Source organism: Biomphalaria glabrata, chromosome 16, assembly GCF_947242115.1.
Source record: "Biomphalaria glabrata chromosome 16, xgBioGlab47.1, whole genome shotgun sequence".
NCBI classification, from domain to species: Eukaryota; Metazoa; Mollusca; class Gastropoda; family Planorbidae; genus Biomphalaria; species Biomphalaria glabrata.
Window position 1 is genome coordinate 675,725 of NC_074726.1, and position 15,312 is coordinate 691,036.

Here is a 15,312-nt window from a genome sequence, read left to right on the forward strand (position 1 = left end):
TAATGCAGGCACGTGTTATTTCTTCGGCGTACAACGATGACTAGGAGAGCGCCAATAGGTACAAGTTAGTCCAACTTCAACGTCAAAGATCAATAATCCAAAAGTACTTGAACATTCGTATAAATAATCCAACAGTACTTAAGTGGAGAACTTCAGCTTAGATAATCCAAATATGTAATGTAAAGTCTCTGAAAAATTAGAATGACCATAAGTGAACAGAGGTCTAAATGGAGGACCTTCTGTATAGCAATGTAAGGTGAAACCTCGACAATGCAAGAGCGTGTCAAAAGTTGGTGACAAGCGCTCACGTGGAAACGATGTATCATCTGTCTTCAGGCGACGCCTTGAATTTTACACCCACACAAATGTATCAGCTGTCTTCGAGCGACGCCTTGAGTTTTTCACCCACACAAATGTATCAGCTGTCTTCAAGCGACGCCTTCAGTTTTTCACCCACACAAATGTATCAGCCGTCTTCGGTTTCTGCCGATGGTGATGTCACGCCGTGCTAAATCTCAAGATGTCGACAATAGTGGAGAAATAGGCATTGACCAGGTTTAAAATATACAAGCTATTGATGTTAAGTTCGAATTGGTCAATGATAAAGTGGATTCTAGTAAATACGGGTCAGGTCAACCGGTGAAAAAGTGCAGGCTCAGGTTAGTTCAATGATGATCTACTTGAATACTTGTGACTGGTTTCGCTTGAGTGGTGTTGAGTTTTCAGTCCGTGCGTGTCTAGAACACAACATACTGGCCACCAAAAATGTCAATGAACGTTGAATGGTGTAATACTGAGTTCTTACTTCCTGAAGTACTCTAGACACGTGACAAGACAAACACTATACGACTGACTCAAGTCCGTTCAGCAGACAACATGAAGTTTATTTTACTATAATAATAATAATATACTGCACTCCTTGTTAGTGCTACAAGTCAAGAAATAATAATCCTATCCGCATAACAGCGGTATCAAAAGTATCCAATACGTTAACAACAAATCATGTCTGCATCTCAGCGGGCAACACTGTGTAGAAATATAGATTAACTAATACATGTCTCAAAAGACCACTGGCAACAACTGCCCACAAGTTACTTTCTAACTGAAATTACTACAGACTTTTCTAAGTCGCTACTGTCCATCCCGGACTAAAATATACTTGACCACTCGGTCCAAAGAATAACACTTGACTTCTAACTTGACTTCACTTGTCAGCTTTACTTGACTGACTGACTTCAAAGTCAACTTTATTCATTCTACTTCCTGTTTTCTACATTAGGAATTCCACGTGTCTTTTAAACTATTAACATGACGTGAACTTTAGATCATGCAATGTCAACTAAGACTGTGACAGGGTCAGAATAAGATCCTTTTTTGTCCAGTAGATATAATGGTCAGTTTGTAGACTTCATCAAGCCCTAACTTGAGAACTGCTTGATCAGACACAAACTGTGAAAGATGGAATGTGATAATATGAATATATATATATATGAATACAATATTAAAGTGCTGACTTATTTATTACTAAAGCATCTCCAGATTTTCTTTTGCTAAGTCTTTCTTTTAACCAACTGGTGTGGCACAGCAGTAGGCTCTTTTTTTTTTCATTGCAAGTCTATGGTTATTTTTTAAAAATCTTTTTGTCTAACAACACTCTTTAAACTATTTCCCAGGTGGATTCCCTTCTTTAAATTTCTGTCTGTTAACATTTCAGCAAAGGTACAAGATATGAATACATTGCTTATGTCCTGAGAATGTTCTGCATTAGACACTTTAGGCCTACTCTGCTACTCTATCACCTAAATAAATTAAGTTATGCTTCTTTTCCTTGGTCTTTGTTTCACTGCCAAGTTTGATACTTAATACAAAAAGAGTCAAAGGAATTCATCAGATTTATTTAATATTTAAAAATAGAATTGACTCACCATTAGCTGTCCCAAATGAATGTCAGGTTGACCATTAACCCTATCTTACTGTACCAGACATTCATGCTTGTTAGTTTAGCCTAAAGATAACAACGGTAGTGATATTTAGCTGCAAACATTTAACTAAATTTATATAACTGGTAATAAATTATTGTTAAAACAAAAGAAAGTCCATAGAAAAGAGATACAAATAAAACATAAAACAGTCTAATTTAAAACTAAATAAAATGATTAATTAACACATTCTTTTTAAGACTGGATGGCTGCCTGCTTGTGCAGTATGCACACTGGATTATCTTTCACAATGGTGGGAAGCGTGGTCGAGAGGCCAAGTGCGCTTGAAAACCAAGGCAGCACAGAAAACCAACTCCTAGATACCCCCTCCCCCCCCACCGGTCCACAAATGAGATTGGACCAAAAAGCGCTCTGAGCATGCTATAAGCATGAAAGTAGCGCTATATAAAAGCTATAATAATAATAATAATGGTGCCGGGTTCATATTCTGCCAGCTGACATCAAACTTTTGAATTCATTTGTCAGTAATTATATTTTCTTTTTTTTTTTTTTAAATACAAGCCTCATGCAATAGCAGTCTTTAACTTTTTCTTTATTGTTATAAATTATTTTAAGTAGAAGAATCTAATGAAATATACTTACAAAACTTCCTTTAAGATTTCAAGTTAAAAGTTGTGGGTGAACATCATCCCAGGGTATACCAGGACCTATACAGATAGAGTGGTCATGAGTCTGAAATACAAATAAAGTGATTGTGTCTGAAAAACTTTTTTCTTTTATTAATCAGAGTTAATATGTCATCTAGGTATGTCAAATAGATAAGTTTTCCAACCTGTAGGTATGTCTGACAGATATGTCATAAAGAGTCTTACAGTCTAGTAATGTAACATGCTGACAAATTTTTTCTTTAGAATCTTAAGGGGAGGGGAGGGAGGTAAGAAGAGTGCTTTTAAGAAATTATTACTCACTATGGTTTCAATTACAATGGTCAGGTCAGTTCATCAGGGCTGATCAATCCATCATAAGATCCACTATTTGGTAATTTACCTACGCCACTGTCATGCTTTAAATATTTCCAGCCAATAGAAGTAAATTGAGTTGTATGTGCTGAGAAAGGAAGACAAAAAAATGTTTGTAAAATGTTTCACATATTTTAGTTGTTCCTTCAGAGTTGAAGATAATTTACTTCCTAGTCCTAACTTCCAGCAGGATGACAGCAGGCAGGGTATTAACCCAGGACCATCGAGAAGTCCAAACAATATACCACACGACCAGGCAGCCAGCCTGTATGTATTATAAGAGTGATTCAATATGTTATAAATCTATATTTTATATATGTTATAAGTGTGATTCAATTTGTTTAAAACTACAAAATTCATTTTTTTTAGGTTTACTGTTTTTGACAGTCAAAATAGTGGTTTACATTTTTTTCCCACCATTTAAGAATTCCGATTACAATACAAAATTTAAAAAAATAGAAAAAAAAACCACATACACACATACAAAAGATTTGTAAAAAGCCTTGGCAGTCACATCAAACATTTTTTCAAAACCAACAACATGCATATCCTTGATACAAAACACACACACTGGTCATTTTAGCCATAAGAGATGTACCTGTTACCAGATGTACCAGTTAGGTTGATTGGCTGTATTGTTAAAGATTAAAAGCAAACCATTATCCATACAGATCTAGTTTCACTAGAGAAAAGATTTTTTTTCTTGGTATCCAAATTCTTATGTATAAGATTTCTATAATGTGTCTTCTTTCTACTATACTACTATAACATGCTCAGTACACTTTTATTGTATAAATACGGTAAGGGTTATATAATTTGGCTCTAAATGAAAGATTTACCTGCTTTCCATATGAAGGGAGGGAGGGGGGGCAAACATTATAGTTGTCTGACCAATGTTCTAATGCAGTCATAAGACCATATCTAGTATGACAGTCGACAGTAGAAACTTGCAATTAGATTCCAAGCAATAGTTCTACAAGTATATAGTGAATGTAGCACATAAATTATTATTTCCAAAATCTAGACATAATTATTGCACAAAGTTATCCAGCTAGAGCTAAATTTTAAAGTAAGAGGCAATTCACAGTTGGAAACATATGAAAATATAAAGTAAAAATATTAATGTCCATCATGCATCAGGTTTAATTACAAAATGAGGATACTGAACACTTCAAGAACTTTAAATATTTCCTTTTCCACAACCAAGGTAATTAATCGAGCCTAGTAGGAAGCGTGGTCAAGAGGCCAACTACGCTTGAACTTGGCTCAGCTTGGCTGCCTATGAAGGGGGCAAGAGGTTCGACACAAAACTCGAGTTGAGTTGTGTTTACTGAGTGCTTTAAGGCAGTTAGAAAACCTACTCCCACTGGTCCACAAATGAGATTGGACCATAGTGCTTTGAGCATGCTATAAGCATGAAAGTAGCACTATATGAAAGCCATAATTTATTTATATAGTAAATATTTAGGGTTAGAAACATGCTTACAATTCAAGTAGATTTCCTTATTGAATGACAATACAAAATGTAATCATGTATAATCTGGATATTCTTCTTTGTTTTTATTATTCATTAACTTCAACAGACCTACTTTTTTTGCAGTGTCAGAGCAGAAGCACCAACAGATGGTTCATTTTTTTTTTATCTTTTAAAAAAAAAAAAGACTCACAACATAGCAAGTAAACTGCTTTACTATGGAAGTTAGTGGAATTAAATCGATATCTATTTAGGCGAATAGATAGTTCCAGACAGGATGCATGCCATAGTTTTACTTCTTCTAGACTTAATTATTATTTCAATTTATCAGACAATAGTTACCCAGATAACGATCCTGACTGCCAGGTCGTGCAGTTTGCGCGCTGGACTGTCAATCGGATTTATCGATGGTCTCTGGTTCAAACCCTGCCTGCTCCCATCCCCCGTCACCCTGCAGGAGGTTTGGACTAGGAAGTAAACTATCTTCAACTCTGAAGGGACATCCGAAACATGTAAAACAATTTACAAACATTCCAAAGATAAATACATGTTAAATTAGTTATAACTTATGAAGACATATAGCTATTGACATAGTTTTGATTTAAATTTGAGGATAAAATGTAAAAACAAAAAAACCTTCATTAAAATTATAACAAATATATAGTTGTATATTCTATAGCCCCATTTTCTAAAAGATCAATAGCAAATATTCTTTTTTTATGCTTTGTTTAAGCCTGCTTAGCATACTTTATAAAAGTGCATAATTTGACTATAGTAAGTATTGCTTATAATATTAGCTTTTTCTTGCATCAAAGTAAATCAGAAATATTATTTTAAAATCAATTGTTGATTTAACATAATCATCAATTTAGTGGCTCAGAAAAGAAAAAATGTCTGAAAAAATGATTATAATTTTTAGAATAGTTGCGGATTAAAATGTAATAAGAATGCCTTTTAAAACTTGCAATCTATAGGGCAGATGATGTAAATGTCATCTGTTTCTGTGGCCTACAGTTATAAAGGTATCATGATATGGCCAGCACAATGATAAACCTTCTTTACTTTCCCCAACTAATGTCATTAAAATTGCACAGACTTGAGGCACTCTATGATCCTGAAATTCAAAAACAATCTTGACCAAGATTTCAACCTGAAAACTCTAGCCCAAAATAGCAGCACTTAACCACTTAAGTCCTCCCCCCCCCCCCTTAAAAAAAATCAAATGTTCCATTATGAATCAGCACATCATCATTTGCAGAGAGAATTGCTGCCAATCTTTTGCCTATACAGGATATAGCTAGCTTAAGAACAATAAAGATAACTTTATTCAAGAATTTTTAACTTTGGCTGAATGTGCATTGTGACAAGCTAATTCAGGAACTGGCTTATACTGTAACATTTATTTAAATATTTTAGACTAAAATTACAACTATTATACACTAAAATAAAATGTTATTTCATTTACTAAGCCATTATGTTATGGAGTGTTTACCCTGGCCCAGCATCCTCCTCCTTTTGCAGCATTACATGTACTGTAATTTTCAGGGGCCCAAAGACTTTTTCCAGTGATGTAAGCCTCCAGAGAATCATATGTCCTTGGATAATGGCACCTGTGAACAGAATCACTTTTGCATAACACTTTCCAAAACTATTTACATATATTAATATATGCCTTTATTCTAAAAGCAACCTCATAATAATATACTTATTCTTTTAAAAGTTTCATAGAATTTATTACATGCTAGATATCCTTATATGTTCACCTAGACGTCTACAAGCTAGCAGAGCTGTTTGTTAGAAAGTTGATTAGATCTTTCCAAACTCAGAAAACCACTTTCAAAACTTAATAAATAGTGAACAATACACAAGTTACACCTAAAATAAAAATGCCAACAAAAGAGCTATTTAGGCTTCAGATGGGAACCCACAGGCACAAGGCACAGAGGAAGACCAAAAAGAACAGGACAACACAATCTTCATTTCTTCTAGATTACAGGCATTACTTCAAAAGAGAATATAATTATGTTCTATGCATTTCATGATCAATCTAGTCATGCATGTTAATAAGTTACTTCAACTCTACTAAGTCATTGGTTTTCCTGGCCGATTGAGGCATCCCATTCCCTCTCTCTAATGGCATTAGGGAAAATTGAAAATAATTATGTGGTGTTGTCTTTTTATCTGTTTCTATCTCATCATCACTAGCTTTGGGGAGTAAAAAACTTAACCAACATACCCAATAGCATAAACAGATTTAGCTCATTTTTTTTTATCTTTTAAGATGTCATGAGCAATATCCCATCCTCCATCATGTGCTATAATTAAAATATTTTTAAAAGCCATTTAAATCCCAAGCCTGGGTGAAAAAGGAGGAGGGTTTGGCGTGGGGCTAGCGACCCCCACCCTGTATAACCACTATTGCTACAGAAACGGCAAACTCAACACACCAGGTGGGAGGAGGCTTCAGACATTGCCAGTGACAGATCTTTATGGAGACAGCTTGCCGCCCAATGCGCCGAACGGCGCGGGAGGACCTAAGTCTAAAGTAAGTTTAAATCTAATGCATTTCTCAAAGTCTGCAAATAGAGAGATAACAAAGATGTCTGGTAAATGTATGCAGGCCTTCTAACAGAACTAATAATTTCAAAAACAAAAATGATTTGGAAAATATGACCCTAAATATACAATCTGTTGAATTTCAATAATCAATTTATTTATGAACCATCTGGTTTATTATATATTCAAAAAATATTTTGATAAGTTTAAAAGCTATAGAAGATTGTCCTTATGATCACTTGAGAAAAAATGTCAATATACATTAAAAGTCAGAATACTTTTTATATCATTTCTACAATGATTCCCTATAGAATAAGTGATGCCTTTTGATGACAAGAAACTAATCTTTAACTCTTGGACAACTATCAGATACATCCAATATGATCTGGTAAAAACAAAGATCTTCACTTTTTCCAAAAATATACAAGTATTATTATACAGTATGTCTTATAAAGATAGTACAGTATAAAATGTAGACAATTACCTTTATAATAAGTCCCAAGATAAGTTAGGAATGCAGTATTTCCCGTGGCTGTGCAGCCCCAGCTGAGACCTACATATTTATTTAATCAACACTATAGCCTCTCTCATTCCATATCTGATGAAGATAAATTAAAATTAGTTGTTAGAGTTATACAAAGTCCCAGTGGGGCTGAGGGGCGTACACCAGTTGGCTACCTTTCAAGGGGGCTGGATTTAGAATTCCAGTAAGCACCATACATTTTCATAAATTTTCAATTTAGATTTGGCTTGAGCTATGTTGCAGAAAGGGTTAAGTAAGGGTTGGAAACAGCATGGAAATCTTCTCCCAAATACTGCTTCTCCCCACATGTTCCCCAAAGAGCTTAAACTGAGTACTGAGCAAGCTTTATGTTATGATAAACCAAAGAAAAATAATAAATAAATAAACATCTAAATTTCATTCAACAGAAAAGTAAAATCTAGACAGTCAACTGTTAATTAAGGCTAGTAGAAACTAGAACAAATATATTCGTTTTGTAGAGTTCATTTTCAAGAATGTTTTTTTTTAATGTTGCTATCTTGACTAAGGCTAACTCATTTGACACAGAGGGCATTTCAAACCCAAGCAAAGGGGCATAGCACTTGTAATACATATTAACATAAACTTTTTCATATAGAGTTAAATATAAATATCTTTATATTATGAACTAAACTGTGTATGTAATAGAGACCAACAAAAAAAACAAAAACAGTCTAGAGAAAACCAATACATAAGATCATAGAAAGTGTAGGGGCAGCTACAGAAACTTACCCCAAAGTAGTCTATTGTTAAATTATGCCTTCTTTTAGCTCCAGTAATCCATCCCTTCTTTGTCTACTCAATCAATCATATACACTCTGGACTATCGTTTGGTGGTCTCCATGATCCTAGGTTAGACCCCTGCCTGCTGCCACCCCACATCTTCTTGTGGGACGTTCAAGCTAGAATGTAGTTGTTTTCAACTCTGAAGGAACATCTGAAACATGTAAAACATTTTTACAATAACCAGAATGGGTCACCACAATTTAGATCCTGCACACATAATAATTCCAGACTCATCACAGATAATCAGTAAGTCAAATTTAATAAGTAAATACTGTTTGCATCAGTTTAATTTAACTGAAAAAAAACTTTATAATAAATATGTCATAGAAAAAAGCAGTTTTAAAATCAAAATCAAGAAATTACTATTTTTCTAAAATTTACCTTAAATAAATAGTCTAAGATTTCATTCCCCTGAATCTCTGGATAGTTGACAAAGTACTGTAGTTTTGAAGTTGCCTAGGAAAATTTTTTTTTAAGGAATTAGTTTCAAAAAGATCAAACTCATGCCTGTAATAAACCTTCCTCAGTTACCAGTACTATAAAAAAAATCCTGTGTTTGGTACCATGGGGTCAGTCTAAGCTTTATTAGTCTCATTGTAATTTTTTCATTTATGTTTTGAATTCTCTTAATTAAATAACATTAAATCTCTAAAATCAGTGGCCTGACTTTTAAACTTATCTGTTTGTTTCTAGTGTAACAGTGTAAGCTTACTATATCAACTCTATGCAGTCTCATTTATTCTATTTTACATGTTGTTTTTTTTTTTTATTTGCTTAGTTGTTGCTTTTTTTTTTTAAAGCATCAAATTTACATAAAGAAAAAAATAATATCTTTTTGATGTATTTTTTTTTCTGCCTTTTTATTATGTTTTTCTTTTAATACTTAAATAGGCCTACATAGATCTCTATATTGAACTTCCAAATTACAGCAGTTTTTTGTTTAGAAGCCATAATGATATTATGCACATTACCAAATTAGTTAATTTAATTAGGTTTGGACAAAGATGTACATTAGATTTATACAGATCTAGAGTCTAGTAATCTTTAATTCATAACATGTTATGATGACTGGTAATCTGATTATAATTATGACATGTCACATGCTGTAAAATAAAAATGATAAGATTCAACTTGGCAGAATTTAAGTCATTGCATGACTAGATGCATGACGCGTAGGACATAATCATTTTCTTTTTTTCGAAGTAACGTCTGTATTTTATAAGATAAGAAGATTCAACTATCTAATTCTAATATATCTAGATATCTGTCTAGTCGTCTAGATCTAGATCTACTTACGCTAAAATCCGCGGCGTCCTTGTCCTTATCTACCTACGCGTCCTTATCTACCTTTTGTTGGCAGTGGGCAGGGAATGGTTGAGTGTGGTGACTTTATTATAGGCTAATCTTATCTTTTAAATTACAGACACGTCTTCAAGAAGACATGCTAATTACGTCAAATGCGTTTAATGTGTCAATCTAGTCATGCATGTTAATAAGTGGCTTAAACTCTAAGTTGGTTTTCCTGGCTGATCCAGGCAACCCATTCCAGACTCTAATGGCACTAGGGAAGAAGAACTTGTACTTGTAATCAAGGGCGGATTGGATGTCAAAATCGGTCCAGGCATTTCTAAACAGTACATTTCGTTAATTGTATAGCATTTGATGGGTCTCCAATTATATGCCTATCTGTTCTCAAAATCATTGGGTTTTTTTAATGACGTATCGATAAATGTATGCAAGCTCTATAATACTCTATATCTTTAAAAGAAATATAGGACTTATGTTGCTTTTGAATCGTCCTAAAGAATGAAGCCTACTAATAGCACTGTCTACGTATGTAGGCTATTACATTATTTTTTAACATGTGTGAGATTAAATGAGTATTACACTGTAGTCTGTAAAAGATGTATTTAACTTGATGCTCATATAGCCCCTTATATAAGAGAATATTATAAAACCTTTAAAAATTTTATGCGTGCCATAGTGGCATTCATGAGACCATTTAGGCCAGGCATGTCAAACTCATTAAGGTGTATGGGCCACATAAAAAAACTTACTATGACCTGAGGGGCTGCAGCCAAAAATCAGTTGCAAAACAACCTACTAGTTTTATGTAAATTATAAACAATAGAGAGGAAGTGGAGATGGATTGGTCAGACCCTTAGAAAAGATACCAGCAACAGCGCTAGGCAGGCCTTAGAGTGGAACCACCAGGGAACAAGACGCAGAGGAAGACCAAAAAGAACATGGCGCATCAGTGTACTTGAAGAAGTAGAGAAGACCGGGAAGAGTTGGGAAACCATAAAAAAACTAGCAAGAGACCGTGGAGAGTGGCGTGTTTTTGTCGAGGCCCTATGTTCCACGAGGAACTCAAAGTAGTGATGATGATGATAAACAATACAATAGAATACATTATTTAATAGCATACCTGTCCCATAGTTAGCTAAATTTGTAGTAGCCTACTATTTGGTAATTATAAATTACTATGATTACGCGTTATTTTCTTTGTCCTGATGCTTAACATTCTTTCTGGGATACAAGTTTATAAATGTCTGATTGAAGCTTGTTTGCCACTGAGACTTTCATCACTGATGACAAATTTTGATCAGATAATCTCGAACGGGAAGGTGTTTTTGTAGCTTTCATTATGGAAAAGAACTGCTCACAGAGATCAGTGCTTCCAAACAAAGCAAGAATTCGGGCTGCAAATTTCCGCAATTTAACTTTCTTTACAGGTAAATAACTGTAAAAATTTTGGCACAGCCACTTCTATCTACTTTGCTTTCAACAAAGATCCAGACTGCTTTTCCATCAGCTCTAGTTGCACATTATAGCAGCATTTTCAGAAGCAAATAAAAATGGAGATACAAACAAAGAAAATTCTTGCTCGTATGAAACGAAGTCAAGAAAATGGTCATTGAAAAGCATCTACTAATGATTCCAGGTGTAGGACATATTTACCAAATGTATTTAATCTTTTTAGTTCCTGACACGTTGAGACGTGAACAAGATTTTCTATTCATATTTGATTTATCCATAGTCGTAATTTTGCTTGAAAGCACTTGACATGATCACACGCAGTAGTGACAATTTTGTCTTTACTTTGAAGTTTTAAATTCAAGTCTTGCAGGTGACCATTGAGATCAACTATAAATGCAAAAATCCTGAATCCATTCGTCAGTTTGGAAATGTTCAACATGTTCAGAAACAATACATTTTCTTCACGCAGTGCAAAAAATCTCAGCTTTAACGACACACTCCTTCAGAAACTCACATTCACTAATGATTTGCTATGGCTTGCAATTAAGTTCGACAAAATGTAGCTTGCTTTCACTGCAGACTCATTCTCGTTGTTCAGCTTAACAAATACTTGTTTCAATTCAAGTAGCTTGTTATCTCTTATTTTCCAGCGTAATAGTCTAATATTATTTTGATAATTTTTGAGCTGGCCAAGCGGGCCGCATGCAAAGTGTCGCCGAACGCCGTGTTTGATATGCCTGCTTTAGGCCCCTTTGAGTACCGGCCCACCGGGCATTTCCCCAAATGTCCATATAGCCAGTCTGCCCCTGCTTGTAATAATATAACATTATTATTGTTATAAAGGAGGCTGTTACATTTATATGTGTATCTGTGTATGCTGTGTGTTTGTTTTCTTGTAGTCTCCCTTATTCTACTACTGTTCAGTGTTTTCACATCCGAACAGATCGAGACAGCTGGGGGTCACTTACAAAGGCCGCGGCATACACATTTGAGACCAAAAGAAAATCTGCTGCCGAGGACAGACGCAGAGGGCGAAAAGAAAATCTAATTCGACCACCTGAGGACAATGGTTATTCTTGCCCTGTGTGTGGCAGGGTATGTAGGTCACAGCTAGGGGTGCGCATTCATGGGTAATACTGCATTCCTCACTAATCTTCGAAGACAAGCCTTATTAGTGTGTTGACATGTTTTTCTCAAGTTTGTTTGGCCTATAATTGTGTATTACAGTCTCCTGTTAGTGTGTGTTTTTTTTAATCTTTTAGCTCACTTGGTTACCTAAACTAGTCCATATCAATATACTTTTTATAAAGCTTTTATCAAGTCTGACTGACTTTTTGATAAAAATTGTGTACATGTTATTCTCCCACTTCCCATACTCAGATCAAGTTGAAACATAGCACTATTATTCATTGTCCTTAACAAAACATAATTAACCAAAGAGTTAAATGATTATTGGCTACATGTAATTTTAATTGGGGAAAAGTAAAGGCGGTTGGTCATTGTGCTGGCCACATGACACCCTCACTTACAATAGGCCACAGAAACAGATGACCTTTATATCATCTGTCCTATAGACCACAAGGTCTGAAAGGGGAACTTTCCTTTTTTATGTGTTCTTACAAACTGACAGGAGAAGGGATGAAAGGCGGAACACTGGCGCCTCAAAAACAGTTTAGCTTCCTGTTGATGGGGCACGTCAGCCTAAATAACGCAACCCATCTAGGAGAAGGAAAACTCTGACTCCAAACCGCCACTCTGTGGCGATACTCCCCCGTGTGGGAACAGACGTCAATTCAACCTACACAACTATAGTCTCCAACATCTTACAAGCAGCAAAAAAACACATCCTTCAAGGCCAAGTTAAGAAATACAAACCTTTTTGGACACCTGAATTAGATAAATTAGTAAAAGAAAGAAACATGGCCAGGAAGACTATAGAAAAAAAAACTACTAGAGAGAACAAGACAACGTACAACAAATTGACAGGGCTTATAAGATACAAAATTAAAACAGAAAAAAAGAAAAAGTGGACCACAACATGCGAACAACTAGATCTAAACAAGGATGATCGAAAGGCCTGGACCCTTCTGCACCGGTTAACAGGAAAGAAACAAATAACAAACCCCCAACCTATAAAAGGCACTGACGACATAATAACAGAAAACCTTAAAAAGGCTGAAACCTTCAATAAATATTTTGCCAGCATTAACAAGTCAAAGCCAAGAAAACAACTGGACCAGGCCTTCAATAATATCTTAAAGAAAGAAGAAAAAGCTCCAACAGTCAACTGTCAGATCTTTGACACTCCCTTCACTCTACATGAGCTCAATACTGCCCTCAAGCCTCAAGTCAAGAAAATCCCCTGGACCTGATAAAATAACAAATGAAATGATTCAGGGACTAGGACCACAGGCCCAAAACTGTATACTTAACTTTATCAACCATACATGGAAAACTGGAGATATACCACAGGAATGGAGAACCGCAAACATAATACCCATTTTAAAGAAAAATAAACCACCTGGAGACTCAAAAAGTCATAGACCAATTTCTCTAACATCCAACATTGGTAAAATGGCAGAAAAATGATCAATAACCGACTTTATTGGTGGCTAGAAAGTACTTGCTCACTCCACAATGCACAACCTGGCTTTAGGAAAGCAAGTAGAACAGAAGACCACCTCTTTCGTTTTATCCAGGAAATAGTAGAAGGGTTTCATGAAAACAAGCACACTACAGCAGTATTTATAGATTTGCAGCAAGCCTATGATAGAGCCTGGAGAAAAGGTCTATTTTTGAAGATGAAAAAAATGGGCATCCATGGAAAAATGTACAGCTGGATCAGGGCATTCTTAAAAAACAGAACCATCCAAACCCAATTCGAAGGTGCCATCTCTAGTAAAAAAAAGTTTGTAAGAAGGACTACACAAGGTTCAGCCTTAGCTGCACTCTCTTTCTAATCTTCATGAATGACCTTCCGGACCTCATTTCGGTCAATAAGGCACTTTATGCAGGCGACCTTTTAATTTGGACTACAGAGAAATATCCAGTGCTGACTAGATCCAAACTAAATAGAGCCCTCACAACTATCTCCACATATTCAAAATTATGGAAAATGGAAATAAACAAAGAAAAGTCAGTTTATTCAATCTTTAGCCACAGCAACAAAACAGCAAAAAGAAACAACATCCTAAAAATAGACTCTCAGCCAATAAATAAAGAAGAAAATCCAACATATCTTGGTGTAAAACTAGACCAAAGACTGTCTCTAAAACACTTTATGGCAGATTTAAAAGAAAAGGCATCACTAAGATTAAACATAATAAAACACCTAGCAGGAACATCCTGGGGAGATGAAAAGAAAACCTTAAGACAGTTATACACTGGATATGTCAGATCTGTAAATGGATAACTGTCTCTCCATACAAGTAGCTGCCAACAAAACCTATCAATCATCATTAGATACAATCCAAAACACTTTATGGCAGATTTAAAAGAAAAGGCACCACTAAGATTAAACATAATAAAACACCTAGCAGGAACATCCTGGGGAGATGAAAAGAAAACCTTAAGACAGTTATACACTGGATATGTCAGATCTGTAATGGATAACTGTCTCTCCATACAAGTAGCTGCCAACAAAACCTATCAATCATCATTAGATACAATCCAAAACACTTTATGGCAGATTTAAAAGAAAAGGCACCACTAAGATTAAACATAATAAAACACCTAGCAGGAACATCCTGGGGAGATGAAAAGAAAACCTTAAGACAGTTATACACTGGATATGTCAGATCTGTAAATGGATAACTGTCTCTCCATACAAGTAGCTGCCAACAAAACCTATCAATCATCATTAGATACAATCCAAAACACTTTATGGCAGATTTAAAAGAAAAGGCACCACTAAGATTAAACATAATAAAACACCTAGCAGGAACATCCTGGGGAGATGAAAAGAAAACCTTAAGACAGTTATACACTGGATATGTCAGATCTGTAATGGATAACTGTCTCTCCATACAAGTAGCTGCCAACAAAACCTATCAATCATCATTAGATACAATCCAAAACCAAGCCTTGCGGCTAATTAGTGGAGGTATGAGAACTACTCCCAGCCTGAGAAATAGACTCCAATATTGAACCTCTTAAGTTAAGGCGCAACAGAGCAGCATTAGAAGCTATTGAGAGATACAGAAGGTTGGAGGAAATATAGGAAAAACAACCAAAAAA

At 35.2% G+C, this 15,312-nt stretch overlaps 1 long non-coding RNA gene across 5 annotated transcripts in view; it reads right to left on the bottom strand.

The window, feature by feature from the left end:
• Window positions 1-1,940: 1,940 nt before the first annotated feature.
• The window catches only part of LOC129923325 (uncharacterized), a 28,665-nt gene continuing 15,293 nt past the window's right edge, over window positions 1,941-15,312 (bottom strand). For 3 of the 5 annotated variants that reach the window (XR_008775262.1, XR_008775258.1, XR_008775260.1), the window contains 7 exons: window positions 8,698-8,772; window positions 8,263-8,467; window positions 7,474-7,587; window positions 5,926-6,043; window positions 2,909-3,047; window positions 2,583-2,672; window positions 1,941-2,005 (listed from right to left, as the gene is read on the bottom strand). This is a non-coding gene — a long non-coding RNA (uncharacterized LOC129923325). The remainder of the gene's footprint in view (window positions 2,006-2,582; window positions 2,673-2,908; window positions 3,048-5,925; window positions 6,044-7,473; window positions 7,588-8,262; window positions 8,468-8,697; window positions 8,773-15,312) is intronic. The other 2 variants (XR_008775259.1, XR_008775261.1) reach the window with 2 other exon arrangements.